The sequence below is a fragment of the Entelurus aequoreus genome, linkage group LG21, assembly GCF_033978785.1.
Source record: "Entelurus aequoreus isolate RoL-2023_Sb linkage group LG21, RoL_Eaeq_v1.1, whole genome shotgun sequence".
Taxonomy (NCBI): Eukaryota; Metazoa; Chordata; class Actinopteri; order Syngnathiformes; family Syngnathidae; genus Entelurus; species Entelurus aequoreus.
This window is the reverse complement of record NC_084751.1, coordinates 49,229,251-49,245,374: the sequence shown is the minus strand read 5'-3', so window position 1 is coordinate 49,245,374 and position 16,124 is coordinate 49,229,251. Positions and strand designations below refer to the sequence as shown.

At 37.4% G+C, this 16,124-nt stretch overlaps 1 protein-coding gene across 4 annotated transcripts in view; it reads right to left on the bottom strand.

Moving 5' to 3' along the window:
* Window positions 1-14,027: 14,027 nt before the first annotated feature.
* LOC133638795 (PALM2-AKAP2 fusion protein-like) overlaps window positions 14,028-16,124 on the bottom strand; it is a 175,013-nt gene continuing 172,916 nt past the window's right edge. For all 4 annotated transcript variants that reach the window (XM_062031752.1, XM_062031753.1, XM_062031755.1 and 1 more), the window contains one exon: window positions 14,028-16,124. This exon is cut by the window's right edge and continues 3,178 nt beyond it. The gene's annotated coding sequence lies outside the window, so the exon portion shown is untranslated.

Below are 16,124 nucleotides of genomic sequence, written 5' to 3'. Positions count from 1 at the left end.
TAGACCAGGGCACAGAACCTCAGAGCCAGTAAAGGTGGCGATGTAGACCAGGGCACAGAACCTCAGAGCCAGTAAAGGTGGGGATGTAGACCAGGGCACAGAACCTCAGAGCCAGTAAAGGTGGGGATGTAGACCAGGGCACAGAACCTCAGAACCAGTAAAGGTGGGGATGTAGACCAGGACACAGAACCTCAGAGCCAGTAAAGGTGGTGATGTAGACCAGGGCACAGAACCTCAGAGCCAGTAAAGGTGGGGATGTAGACCAGGGCACAGAATCTCAGAGCCAGTAAAGGTAGGGGTGGTGACCAGGGCACAGTACCTCAGAGCCAGTAAAGGTGGGGATCTAGACCAGGGCACAGAACCTCAGAGCCAGTAAAGGTGGGGACGTAGACCAGGGCACAGAACCTCAGAGCCAGTAAAGGTGGGGACGTAGACCAGGGCACAGAACCTCAGAGCCAGTAAAGGTGGGGATGTAGACCAGGGCACAGAACCTCAGAGCCAGTAAAGGTGGGGATGTAGACCAGGGCACAGAACCTCAGAGCCAGTAAAGGTGGGGATGTAGACCAGGGCACAGAACCTCAGAGCCAGTAAAGGTGGGGATGTAGACCAGGGCACAGAACCTCAGAGCCAGTAAAGGTGGTGATGTAGACCAGGGCACAGAACCTCAGAGCCAGTAAAGGTGGGGATGTAGACCAGGGCACAGAACCTCAGAGCCAGTAAAGGTGGGGATGTAGACCAGGGCACAGAACCTCAGAGCCAGTAAAGGTGGGGATGTAGACTAGGGAACAGAACCTCAGAGCCAGTAAAGGTGGGGATGTAGACTAGGGCACAGAACCTCAGAGCCAGTAAAGGTGGGGATGTAGACCAGGGCACAGAACCTCAGAGCCAGTAAAGGTGGGGATGTAGACCAGGGCACAGAACCTCAGAGCCAGTAAAGGTGGGGATGTAGACCAGGACACAGAACTTCAGAGCCAGTAAAGGTGGGGATGTAGACCAGGGCACAGAACCTCAGAGCCAGTAAAGGTGGGGATGTAGACCAGGGCACAGAACCTCAGAGCCAGTAAAGGTGGGGATGTAGACCAGGGCACAGAACCTCAGAGCCAGCTGCAGGGTGGTGAGATTCATGCTTGACAGGAACACAAAAAGATGTAATGTGTCAAATAAAAAGTACGTATATCTGCAAGCTGTTTTATTGTGTGAATGCTCCAAACATTCACATGCTTTTCTACACCAAAATTCATCTATTATTTTCTTTTCCAGATTTTGGCGCACTCTAACTTCCACATTTTTCATCCGATTCAAACCGTTCCAACTTCAAACTGTTCAGCCTATTCGGGAATCGCAGGCTTTCCCTTGACAGATTCCAAAAATTCCCAGATTTTACAGAATTCCAGGTTTGCGGGACATTTTTCCCATTTGACGCTGTCGTGTGTGGCTGACCGTCTACCGCTCTGTCGGGTTTAAGTTTTTGTTGATTTTGTCTTACCGTTAAACCGTTGGAGTCTCTGCTGGTATGATGGTATGATCGCCAATAACCTGACCATCTGTCAATTTCTTTTGATCTCGGTGGTCCAAATGTCTTGCCAACTCACTTTTTCCACTTTCCAGCCCTGCGCTTTCGGCGGAAGCGTCGCTGCGGCACCCGAAGTGGCACCCGAAGTGGCACCTGTAGTGGCACCCGTAGTGGCACCCGTAGTGGCACCCGTAGGGGCCGGCGGGTAAAGCGAGAGTACTCTTGGCGTGATCTTCCAGCGCTGCCCGAACAGGAAATGGATGAAACATTTGCCTTGTTGCTTTCTGGCCCTCCGTGGATCCATCGGGTTATCCTGTACCGGAAATCTTCCCCGATGAGAGACCCTGGACCGCTGGATGTGCCGCACCCACACCTGCTCAGCCCGGTGCCGCCAACGTGGGGTGAATCCTTCGGACTTAAAGTTGCTGTGCTGGGTTTTCCCGGTGTGCTGCGACCCAGGTCTCATCTCCTGCCAGAGTTGGTCTGGCAAACACTAGATCAATGGCAAACAAAATGTTTCCACTCAGGGATTTCTTCCAGTCACGCTGTCTGGACTTCCTGAGCACGTGGCTCGGTGCTGGTGAGTCCAGTGTTTTCTCCCAACTTCTGTGGGCCGACTGTTGCTTTTTTTAGCTCTCCTCGTACCTCAGGCTGTGGAGGAGGAACGGCGACACTTTATAAAAATGACTATAAATGTTAGCAATGCTTTCCTTCATCATTTTTGCAGCTGGAAGGAAATACTGTAGAAAAAATGCTTTACATGAAGTACATTACACTACTTGTTAGTAGTATATTATATTGTAGTGTATCACAACGTTTCTCATCTAAAAGTGTGTTTTTATTTTAAAAGGGCGTTACATGTTAAAATTGTGCTGGGCACTATTGGTGTCAGCTGGGCGAGGAGGAGAGCGGGCACTATTGGTGTCAGCTGGGCGAGGAGGAGAGCGGGCACTATTGGTGTCAGCTGGGCGAGGAGGAGAGCGGGCACTATTGGCGTCAGCTGGGCGAGGAGGAGAGCGGGCACTATTGGTGTCAGCTGGGCGAGGAGGAGAGCGGGCACTATTGGCGTCAGCTGGGCGAGGAGGAGAGCGGGCACTATTGGTGTCAGCTGGGCGAGGAGGAGAGCGGGCACTATTGGCGTCAGCTGGGCGAGGAGGAGAGCGGGCACTATTGGTGTCAGCTGGGCGAGGAGGAGAGCGGGCACTATTGGCGTCAGCTGGGCGAGGAGGAGAGCGGGCACTATTGGCGTCAGCTGGGCGAGGAGGAGAGCGGGCACTATTGGTGTCAGCTGGGCGAGGAGGAGAGCGGGCACTATTGGTGTCAGCTGGGCGAGGAGGAGAGCGGGCACTATTGGTGTCAGCTGGGCGAGGAGGAGAGCGGGCACTATTGGCGTCAGCTGGGCGAGGAGGAGAGCGGGCACTATTGGCGTCAGCTGGGCGAGGAGGAGAGCGGGCACTATTGGCGTCAGCTGGGCGAGGAGGAGAGCGGGCACTATTGGCGTCAGCTGGGCGAGGAGGAGAGCGGGCACTATTGGCGTCAGCTGGGCGAGGAGGAGAGCGGGCACTATTGGCGTCAGCTGGGCGAGGAGGAGAGCGGGCACTATTGGCGTCAGCTGGGCGAGGAGGAGAGCGGGCACTATTGGCGTCAGCTGGGCGAGGAGGAGAGCGGGCACTATTGGCGTCAGCTGGGCGAGGAGGAGAGCGGGCACTATTGGCGTCAGCTGGGCGAGGAGGAGAGCGGGCACTATTGGCGTCAGCTGGGCGAGGAGGTTATAAATCATGTAGACGTTTGATATGGCCTTTTGGTGCTCCTCCTCCCGGGAGATGGTGGTGTCTGTGCCGGGGTAGCTCGTGTTGGCACACCGCTGCTTGACCAGCACCACCAGGGGCTCCAACACCACCAGGGGCTCCAGCACCACCAGGGGCTCCAGCACCACCAGGGGCTCCAACACCACCAGGGACTCCAACACCACCAGGGGCTCCAGCACCACCAGGGTCTCCAACACCACCAGGGGCTCCAGCACCACCAGGGTCTCCAGCACCACCAGGGTCTCCAACACCACCAGGGGCTCCAGCACCACCAGGGGCTCCAGCACCACCAGGGGCTCCAGCACCACCAGGGGCTCGGTGTGGCATAAAAAGGAAAAAACACTTCGGCAACAACTCGGCGACGCCATGTTTCATCTAATAGACAAATAATACAACACTAAAGTGGAAGAATAACTCCGCCATGATACTTTCAGCGCCTTGGCGGGTAAGTTTCACTTCCACTTTGCAGTCCTACTTGAATACTTGTCCACTTTTCATTGAATACTTGAATACTTGTCCACTTTTCATTGAATACTTGAATACTTGTCCACTTTTCATTGAATACTTGAATACTTGTCCACTTTTCATTGAATACTTGTCCACTTTTCATTGAATACTTGAATACTTTTCATTGAATACTTGTCCACTTTTCATTGAATACTTGAATACTTTTCATTGAATACTTGTCTACTTTTCATTGAATACTTGTCTACTTTTCATTGAATACTTGTCCACTTTTCATTGAATACTTGAATACTTTTCATTGAATACTTGTCTACTTTTCATTGAATACTTGTCTACTTTTCATTGAATACTTGTCTACTTTTCATTGAATACTTGAATACTTTTCATTGAATACTTGTCTACTTTTCATTGAATACTTGTCTACTTTTCATTGAATACTTGTCCACTTTTCATTGAATACTTGAATACTTTTCATTGAATACTTGTCTACTTTTCATTGAATACTTGTCTACTTTTCATTGAATACTTGTCTACTTTTCATTGAATACTTGAATACTTGTCCACTTTTCATTGAATACTTGAATACTTGTCCACTTTTCATTGAATACTTGAACACTTGTCCACTTTTCATTGAATACTTGAATACTTGTCCATTTTTCATTGAATACTTGAATACTTGTCCACTTTTCATTGAATACTTGAATACTTGTCCACTTTTCATTGAATACTTGAATACTTTTCATTGAATACTTGTCTACTTTTCATTGAATACTTGTCCACTTTTCATTGAATACTTGTCTACTTTTCATTGAATACTTGTCTACTTTTCATTGAATACTTGTCCACTTTTTATTGAATACTTGTCTACTTTTCATTGACTACTTGTCTACTTTTCATTGAATACTTGTCTACTTTTCATTGAATACTTGAATACTTGTCCACTTTTCATTGAATACTTGTCTACTTTTCATTGAATACTTGAATACTTGTCCACTTTTCATTGAATACTTGTCTACTTTTCATTGAATACTTGTCTACTTTTCATTGAATACTTGAATACTTGTCCACTTTTCATTGAATACTTTTCTACTTTTCATTGAATACTTCTCCACTTTTCATTGAATACTTGTCTACTTTTCATTGAATATGTGTCTACTTTTCATTGAATACTTGTCTACTTTTCATTGAATACTTGTCTACTTTTCATTGAATACTTTTCCACTTTTCATTGAATACTTGAATACTTTTCATTGAATACTTGTCTACTTTTCATTGAATACTTGTCTACTTTTCATTGAATACTTGTCCACTTTTCATTGAATACTTGAATACTTTTCATTGAATACTTGTCTACTTTTCATTGAATACTTGTCCACTTTTCATTGAATACTTGAATACTTTTCATTGAATACTTGTCTACTTTTCATTGAATACTTGTCCACTTTTCATTGAATACTTGAATACTTTTCATTGAATACTTGTCTACTTTTCATTGAATACTTGTCTACTTTTCATTGAATACTTGTCCACTTTTCATTGAATACTTGTCCACTTTTCATTGAATACTTGAATACTTGTCCACTTTTCATTGAATACTTGTCCACTTTTCATTGAATACTTGAATACTTGTCCACTTTTCCTTGAATACTTGAATACTTGTCCACTTTTCATTGAATACTTGAATACTTGTCTACTTTTCATTGAATACTTGTCCACTTTTCATTGAATACTTGAATACTTGTCTACTTTTCATTGAATACGTGTCCACTTTTCATTGAATACTTGTCCACTTTTCATTGAATACTTGAATACTTGCCCACTTTTCCTTGAATACTTGTCCACTTTTCATTGAATACTTGAATACTTGTCTACTTTTCATTGAATACTTGAATAATTGTCCACTTTTCATTGAATACTTGAATACTTGTCCACTTTTCATTGAATACTTAAATACTTTTCATTGAATACTTGTCTACTTTTCATTGAATACTTGTCCACTTTTCATTGAATACTTGTCTACTTTTCATTGAATACTTGTCTAGTTTTCATTGAATACTTGTCCACTTTTCATTGAATACTTGAATACTTTTCATTGAATACTTGTCTACTTTTCATTGAATACATGTCTACTTTTCATTGAATACTTGTCTACTTTTCATTGAATACTTGTCTACTTTTCATTGAATACTTGAATACTTGTCCACTTTTCATTGAATACTTGTCTACTTTTCATTGAATACTTGAATACTTGTCCACTTTTCATTGAATACTTGTCTACTTTTCATTGAATACGTGTCTACTTTTCATTGAATACTTGAATACTTGTCTACTTTTCATTGAATACTTGTCACTTTTCATTGAATACTTGAATACTTTTCATTGAATACTTGTCTACTTTTCATTGAATACTTGTCTACTTTTCATTGAATACTTGTCTACTTTTCATTGAATACTTGTCTACTTCTCATTGAATACTTGTCCACTTTTCATTGAATACTTGAATACTTTTCATTGAATACTTGTCTACTTTTCATTGAATACTTGTCCACTTTTCATTGAATACTTGAATACTTTTCATTGAATACTTGTCTACTTTTCATTGAATACTTGTCCACTTTTCATTGAATACTTGAATACTTTTCATTGAATACTTGTCTACTTTTCATTGAATACTTGTCCACTTTTCATTGAATACTTGTCCACTTTTCATTGAATACTTGTCTACTTTTCATTGAATACTTGTCTACTTTTCATTGAATACTTGAATACTTGTCCACTTTTCATTGAATACTTGAATACTTGTCCACTTTTCATTGAATACTTGTCCACTTTTCATTGAATACTTGAATACTTGTCCACTTTTCATTGAATACTTGAATACTTGTCCACTTTTCATTGAATACTTGAATACTTGTCTACTTTTCATTGAATACTTGAATACTTGTCCACTTTTCATTGAATACTTGAATACTTGTCTACTTTTCATTGAATACTTGAATACTTGTCCACTTTTCATTGAATACTTGTCCACTTTTCATTGAATACTTGTCCACTTTTCATTGAATACTTGAATACTTGTCCACTTTTCCTTGAATACTTGAATACTTGTCCACTTTTCATTGAATACTTGAATACTTGTCTACTTTTCATTGAATACTTGAATACTTGTCCACTTTTCATTGAATACTTGAATACTTTTCATTGAATACTTGTCTAGTTTTCATTGAATACTTGAATACTTGTCTACTTTTCATTGAATACTTGTCCACTTTTCATTGAATACTTGAATACTTTTCATTGAATACTTGTATACTTTTCATTGAATACTTGAATACTTGTCCACTTTTCATTGAATACTTGAATACTTGTCCACTTTTCATTGAATACTTGAATACTTTTCATTGAATACTTGTCTAGTTTTCATTGAATACTTGAATACTTGTCTACTTTTCATTGAATACTTGTCCACTTTTCATTGAATACTTGAATACTTTTCATTGAATACTTGTCTACTTTTCATTGAATACTTGTCTACTTTTCATTGAATACTTGTCTACTTTTCATTGAATACTTGTCTACTTCTCATTGAATACTTGTCCACTTTTCATTGAATACTTGAATACTTTTCATTGAATACTTGTCTACTTTTCATTGAATACTTGTCCACTTTTCATTGAATACTTGAATACTTTTCATTGAATACTTGTCTACTTTTCATTGAATACTTGTCCACTTTTCATTGAATACTTGAATACTTTTCATTGAATACTTGTCTACTTTTCATTGAATACTTGTCCACTTTTCATTGAATACTTGAATATTTTCATTGAATACTTCTCTACTTTTCATTGAATACTTGTCTACTTTTCATTGAATACTTGAATACTTGTCCACTTTTCATTGAATACTTGAATACTTGTCCACTTTTCATTGAATACTTGTCCACTTTTCATTGAATACTTGAATACTTGTCCACTTTTCCTTGAATACTTGAATACTTGTCCACTTTTCATTGAATACTTGAATACTTGTCTACTTTTCATTGAATACTTGAATACTTGTCCACTTTTCATTGAATACTTGTCTACTTTTCATTGAATACTTGAATACTTGTCCACTTTTCATTGAATACTTGTCCACTTTTCATTGAATACTTGTCCACTTTTCATTGAATACTTGTCCACTTTTCCTTGAATACTTGAATACTTGTCCACTTTTCATTGAATACTTGAATACTTGTCTAGTTTTCATTGAATACTTGAATACTTGTCCACTTTTCATTGAATATTTGAATACTTGTCCACTTTTCATTGAATACTTGAATACTTTTCATTGAATACTTGTCTAGTTTTCATTGAATACTTGTCTACTTTTCATTGAATACTTGTCCACTTTTCATTGAATACTTGAATACTTGTCCACTTTTCATTGAATACTTGAATACTTTTCATTGAATACTTGTCTACTTTTCATTGAATACTTGTCCACTTTTCATTGAATACTTGAATACTTGTCTACTTTTCATTGAATACTTGAATACGTGTCCACTTTTCATTGAATACTTGTCCACTTTTCATTGAATACTTGAATACTTGTCCACTTTTCCTTGAATACTTGAATACTTGTCCACTTTTCATTGAATACTTGTCTACTTTTCATTGAATACTTGAATACTTGTCAACTTTTCATTGAATACTTGAATACTTTTCATTGAATACTTGTCTACTTTTCATTGAATACTAGTCTACTTTTCATTGAATACTTGTCTACTTTTCATTGAATACTTGTCTACTTTTCATTGAATACTTGTGTACTTTTCATTGAATACTTGAATACTTGTCTACTTTTCATTGAATACTTGTCTACTTTTCATTGAATACTTGTCTACTTTTCATTGAATACTTGAATACTTGTCTACTTTTCATTGAATACTTGTCTACTTTTCATTGAATACTTGAATACTTGTCTACTTTTCATTGAATACTTGTCTACTTTTCATTGAATACTTGTCCACTTTTCATTGAATACTTGTCTACTTTTCATTGAATACTTGTCCACTTTTCATTGAATACTTGTCTACTTTTCATTGAATACTTGTCTACTTTTCATTGAATACTTGTCTACTTTTCATTGAATACTTGTCCACTTTTCATTGAATACTTGAATACTTTTCATTGAATACTTGAATACTTGTCCACTTTTCCTTGAATACTTGAATACTTGTCCACTTTTCATTGAATACTTGTCTACTTTTCATTGAATACTTGTCTACTTTTCATTGAATACTTGTCTACTTTTCATTGAATACTTGAATACTTGTCTACTTTTCATTGAATACTTGTCTACTTTTCATTGAATACTTGAATACTTGTCCACTTTTCATTGAATACTTGTCTACTTTTCATTGAATACTTGTCCACTTTTCATTGAATACTTGTCTACTTTTCATTGAATACTTGTCCACTTTTCATTGAATACTTGTCTACTTTTCATTGAATACTTGTCTACTTTTCATTGAATACTTGTCTACTTTTCATTGAATACTTGTCCACTTTTCATTGAATACTTGTCTACTTTTCATTGAATACTTGTCCACTTTTCATTGAATACATGTCTACTTTTCATTGAATACTTGTCTACTTTTCATTGAATACTTGTCTACTTTTCATTGAATACTTGTCCACTTTTCATTGAATACTTGAATACTTTTCATTGAATACTTGAATACTTGTCCACTTTTCCTTGAATACTTGAATACTTGTCCACTTTTCATTGAATACTTGTCTACTTTTCATTGAATACTTGTTTACTTTTCATTGAATACTTGTCTACTTTTCATTGAATACTTGAATACTTGTCTACTTTTCATTGAATACTTGTCTACTTTTCATTGAATACTTGAATACTTGTCCACTTTTCATTGAATACTTGTCTACTTTTCATTGAATACTTGTCCACTTTTCATTGAATACTTGTCTACTTTTCATTGAATACTTGTCCACTTTTCATTGAATACTTGTCTACTTTTCATTGAATACTTGTCTACTTTTCATTGAATACTTGTCCACTTTTCATTGAATACTTTTCATTGAATACTTGAATACTTGTCCACTTTTCCTTGAATACTTGAATACTTGCCCACTTTTCATTGAATACTTGTCTACTTTTCATTGAATACTTGAATACTTGTCCACTTTTCATTGAATACTTGAATACTTTTCATTGAGTACTTGTCTACTTTTCATTGAATACTTGTCTACTTTTCATTGAATACTTGTCTACTTTTCATTGAATACTTGAATACTTGTCCACTTTTCATTGAATACTTGAATACTTTTCATTGAATACTTGTCTACTTTTCATTGAATACTTGTCTACTTTTCATTGAATACTTGTCTACTTTTCATTGAATACTTGAATACTTTTCATTGAGTACTTGTCTACTTTTCATTGAATACTTGTCTACTTTTCATTGAATACTTGTCTACTTTTCATTGAATACTTGAATACTTGTCCACTTTTCATTGAATACTTGAATACTTTTCATTGAATACTTGTCTACTTTTCATTGAATACTTGTCTACTTTTCATTGAATACTTGTCCACTTTTCATTGAATACTTGAATACTTTTCATTGAGTACTTGTCTACTTTTCATTGAATACTTGTCTACTTTTCATTGAATACTTGTCTACTTTTCATTGAATACTTGAATACTTGTCCACTTTTCATTGAATACTTGAATACTTTTCATTGAATACTTGTCTACTTTTCATTGAATACTTGTCCACTTTTCATTGAATACTTTTCTACTTTTCATTGAATACTTGTCCACTTTTCATTGAATACTTGAATACTTGTCCACTTTGCATTGCCACTTGCATGTGAGTATTACGGGAATCACAAACTATTACGGTAATTCATCATAAATAAATACCATTTGCAGGTATAGTGATGGAATAAAAGCATCTCTGAATAATATAATACTAATAAGTACAAAGTTATGTTTTCAAATAAAGTAACAAAAATATGTTTTTATAACAATATGCGTTTTATATGGTGGGTCAAATAAGACAAAATAAATACATCTTTAAAATATTATGTACGTATGTATCATTATTTATCATTTGAATGAAATACATTTGTTATGAAGAGGGTGAAATGGGACAAAATGAAATGAATATTTAAATAATGACAAACGTGGCATTAATTTATTATAATTGGAAACACATGCACAGATGTGTCTATTAAATGTGTCATTCACTTATTCAACGTAAAATGATGTTATTTTTGAAATAGTTCATGATGTAGGTAATTGTTTCATGACTTACTTAATTATTTCATGATTTAAGTAATTATTTATTGATTTTCTTAAATATTTTATTTTTAATCATTTCAAGATTTTAATATTTTTTTTCATAATTTTGTTATTTCATTTTTAAATGACAATTTTAATGACTTATTTCATTATTTAATTCGGAAATAAATCATTAGACCTTGAAAAAAATATAAATCTTAAAAAAATCATCCATCCATCCATTTCCTACTGCTTGTCCTTAAAAAATAATTGTTTCATTAACTAAATAAATCATGAAATTGTTATATTTTTGCTCCTTCGGGCTCACTTTGGTTTTGGTTTTGCTGGAAGAGATCAATCTCGCTGTTTTGGCTCCAGTTTTAAGAATGTGAGGATGACCAGCTGGGGATGGAGTCAGAGTGAATACGAGTGCTAGGTTAACTTTCAGTTTCGATCTCTCACTGAAAACATTGACAAATATTAACATAGACTACTCTAAAAGGGGGCTCGTATTGCAATGCAGTATTAGAAATAGCCACTAAATAGGATTGACAACACATGTTTTGGAATCAAATGGCAAAAGAAATCATGACACAAAATAAGACACTTTGTTATTTTTCAGGTTTTTGTATTTAATGAGAAAATATTTATAATATGTAAAAGCGAATAACTGAGCTGTAACACAATATGAAGTGGTTAACATAGGAGGTTATACATCATGTCGTCACAAATGCTAACCAAACTGCATTTAAATGATAAATAAATCTTCTCTGCATCAACAATCCAAACAACAACAATGGTGTTCATCAACAATCCAAACAACAACAATGGTGTTCATCAACAATCCAAACAACAACAATGGTGTTCATCAACAATCCAAACAACAACAATGGTGTTCATCAACAATCCAAACAACAACAATGGTGTTCATCAGAGTCTTGGACAGTTTGGGACGCAACAAAAAATGGTAGAAGCTTGACTTCCTTAATAAACTACAACGCCTGTGGAGCTTGTTCGCATATAGAATAGTAGAATATTCCACATCAACACAGCAATAAAAAACATTTCCCGCGCTGATTTACTGCAGTATTTCTTTGTCCTATTACTGACTGGGCTTGTTGGACCTTCTCATAACAATGTACTCCCCATGTTGTATATCAGCAAATGTAATTAATACTCCCCATGTTGTATATGATAAAATGTAATTAATACTCCCCATGTTGTATTTGATCAAATGTAATTAATATTCCCCATGTTGTATATCAGCAAATGTAATTAATACTCCCCATGTTGTATTTGATCAAATGTAATTAATACTCCCCATGTTGTATTTGATCAAATGTAATTAATACTCCCAATGTTGTATTTGATCAAATGTAATTAATACTCCCCATGTTGTATTTGATCAAATGTAATTAATACTCCCCATGTTGTATTTGATCAAATGTAATTAATACTCCCCATGCTGTATTTGATCAAATGTAATTAATACTCCCCATGTTGTATTTGATCAAATGTAATTAATACTCCCCATGTTGTATTTGATCAAATGTAATTAATACTCCCCATGTTGTATTTGATCAAATGTAATTAATACTCCCCATGTTGTATTTGATCAAATGTAATTAATACTCCCCATGCTGTATTTGATCAAATGTAATTAATACTCCCAATGTTGTATTTGATCAAATGTAATTAATACTCCCCATGTTGTATTTGATCAAATGTAATTCAAATACTGGCCATGTTGTATATCAGCAAATGTAATTAATACTCCCCATGTTGTATTTGATCAAATGTAATTAATACTCCCCATGTTGTATATAATCTAATGTAATTAATACTCCCCATGTTGTATTTGATCAAATGTGTATAATACTCCCCATGTTGTATATAATCAAATGTAATTAATACTCCCCATGTTGTATATGATCAAATGTGTATAATACTCCCCATGTTGTATATAATCAAATGTAATTAATACTCCCCATGTTGTATATGATCAAATGTAATTCAAATACTGGCCATGTTGTATATCATCAAATGTGTATAATACTCCCCATGTTGTATTTGATCAAATGTAATTAATACTCCCCATGTTGTATTTGATCAAATGTAATTAATACTCCCCATGTTGTATTTGATCAAATGTAATTAATACTCCCCATGTTGTATTTCATCAAATGTAATTAATACTCCCCATGTTGTATTTGATCAAATGTAATTAATACTCCCCATGTTGTATTTCATCAAATGTAATTAATACTCCCCATGTTGTATTTGATCAAATGTAATTAATACTCCCCATGTTGTATTTGATCAAATGTAATTAATACTCCCCATGTTGTATTTGATCAAAAGTGAATCAAAGCAATCACGGAGACTTCGGCTTTTTTTGTTTTGACCAAACATGTTGAGTGAATGGCGACAAATACAACGTGTGCGATCCTCACTGACCTCACTGACCTCACTGACCTCAGGTCAGTGCCAAGCTGAAGGACACTTGGACAAGACACATTGGCGACTTTTGGTTTCACTTTCACTATCCTCCTGACATTCTCACGCTGAAGAGTAGAAGAATGCTGCTACTTTTCACTTCATCCTAATAAAGAGTCATTGTGTGTTCTACTTTGAGTGTCAATCCACTTTCACACTCATTCCACATTCATGAGTGTCAAAGTAGATTGACTCTACTTTGAGTGTCAATCTGCTTTCACACTCATTCCACATTCAAATGAAATAACTGCTGAATAATAGTTGGAAATAGGCAGACTGCTTCTCTCACAACTTTTCTGTGGTAGCACACAACAATACATGTCAAACACACCACTGCTTACCTTGGAATAAATATACATATATATATATATATATATATATATATATATATATATATATATATATATATATATATATATATATATATATATATATATATACATATATATATATACATATATATATATATCCACCAACACAACACGCAGTCAGCAGTCCTTCCTGTTTGAACCTCACTCAGCAGGTTTGTCACACTTTGTACTCATCATCACTAACCTATTCATTATTAACAGTCTGGAATAGACTTACGCAGTCTTTAAGTTGACCTAGAGTGGTAATTGTTTTTTTTGGCGACACCTAGTGGCTAAAATAAGTTAAGGTCACAATGTTGTAAATTGAATGATGCGGACACATTTGTTACTGAATACTTTAAGCAATAGGCAACTGTGTTTATATTGTTGTGTTTTACACTGCAATATTCTTCAATTACTACTAATGACTAGCTTGTGTGCTTAGCTGTTGTGTAGCTGCTGGCTCCTAGTTGCCTATAGCCTAGCATGTTTACCTTCTGTAAATGACTTCACTAAAATACAAGAATGTGTGCTTATGACGACATTTACAAGTCAACTGGCTGTCCAGTCACTAAGTCCAGTCACTAAGTCAAGTCACTAAGTCCAGTCACTAAGTCCAGTCACTAAGTCAAGTCACTAAGTCCAGTCACTAAGTCCAGTCACTAAGTCCAGTCACTAAGTCAAGTCACTAAGTCCAGTCACTAAGTCCAGTCACTAAGTCAAGTCACTAAGTCGTCACTAAGTCCAGTCACTAAGTCAAGTCACTAAGTCCAGTCACTAAGTCATCACTAAGTCCAGTCACTAAGTCAAGTCACTAAGTCGTCACTAAGTCCAGTCACTAAGTCAAGTCACTAAGTCCAGTCACTAAGTCAAGACGGACTGTGTTTGTTGTGCAGCTTATCACACATTTGACATGCAAGGTGAGATTTATTTGTTGACATGGAGCCAATATAGAACCTCGACTCAGGACACACCTCATGTTTAACTATCAAAACACCAGGAGGTGGTAGTCACTCACTGTGGCCTTGCTAGTCACTCACTGTGGGCTTGGTAGTCACTCAGTGTGGGCTTGGTAGTCACTCACTGTGGGCTTGGTAGTCACTCAGTGTGGGCTTGGTAGTCACTCACTGTGGCCTTGCTAGTCACTCACTGTGGGCTTGGTAGTCACTCAGTGTGGGCTTGGTAGTCACTCACTGTGGGCTTGGTAGTCACTCAGTGTGGGCTTGGTAGTCACTCACTGTGGGCTTGGTAGTCACTCAGTGTGGGCTTGGTAGTCACTCACTGTGGGCTTGGTAGTCACTCACTGTGGCCTTGCTAGTCACTCACTGTGGGCTTGGTAGTCACTCACTGTGGGCTTGGTAGTCACTCACTGTGGCCTTGCTAGTCACTCACTGTGGGCTTGGTAGTCACTCACTGTGGCCTTGCTAGTCACTCACTGTGGGCTTGGTAGTCACTCAGTGTGGGCTTGGTAGTCACTCAGTGTGGGCTTGGTAGTCACTCAGTGTGGGCTCGGTAGTCACTCACTGTGGCCTTGCTAGTCACTCACTGTGGGCTTGGTAGTCACTCAGTGTGGGCTTGGTAGTCACTCACTGTGGCCTTGCTAGTCACTCACTGTGGGCTTGGTAGTCACTCAGTGTGGGCTTGGTAGTCACTCAGTGTGGGCTTGGTAGTCACTCACTGTGGGCTTGGTAGTCACTCAGTGTGGGCTTGGTAGTCACTCAGTGTGGGCTTGGTAGTCACTCAGTGTGGGCTTGGTAGTCACTCAGTGTGGGCTTGGTAGTCACTCACTGTGGCCTTGCTAGTCACTCACTGTGGCCTTGCTAGTCACTCAGTGTGGGCTTGGTAGTCACTCACTGTGGGCTTGGTAGTCACTCAGTGTGGGCTTGGTAGTCACTCAGTGTGGGCTTGGTAGTCACTCACTGTGGGCTTGGTAGTCACTCAGTGTGGGCTTGGTAGTCACTCAGTGTGGGCTTGGTAGTCCCACTTATTTGAATGTGGAGAAATAGAAGTCAGTTTAAAAAGTAGAACTGGCAAGCAAAGGCAAACATCTTTGCTGTATCATTTCTATTATTGCTGTCAAATGTTTCTTTTCAAGTTGAATCACTTTCACATTTGGATGCAAAATGATGAATGACAAGTTATTACACAATTTAAATGACCTTTAAGAGGTCAATATTTGGACACAAATGCAATTGT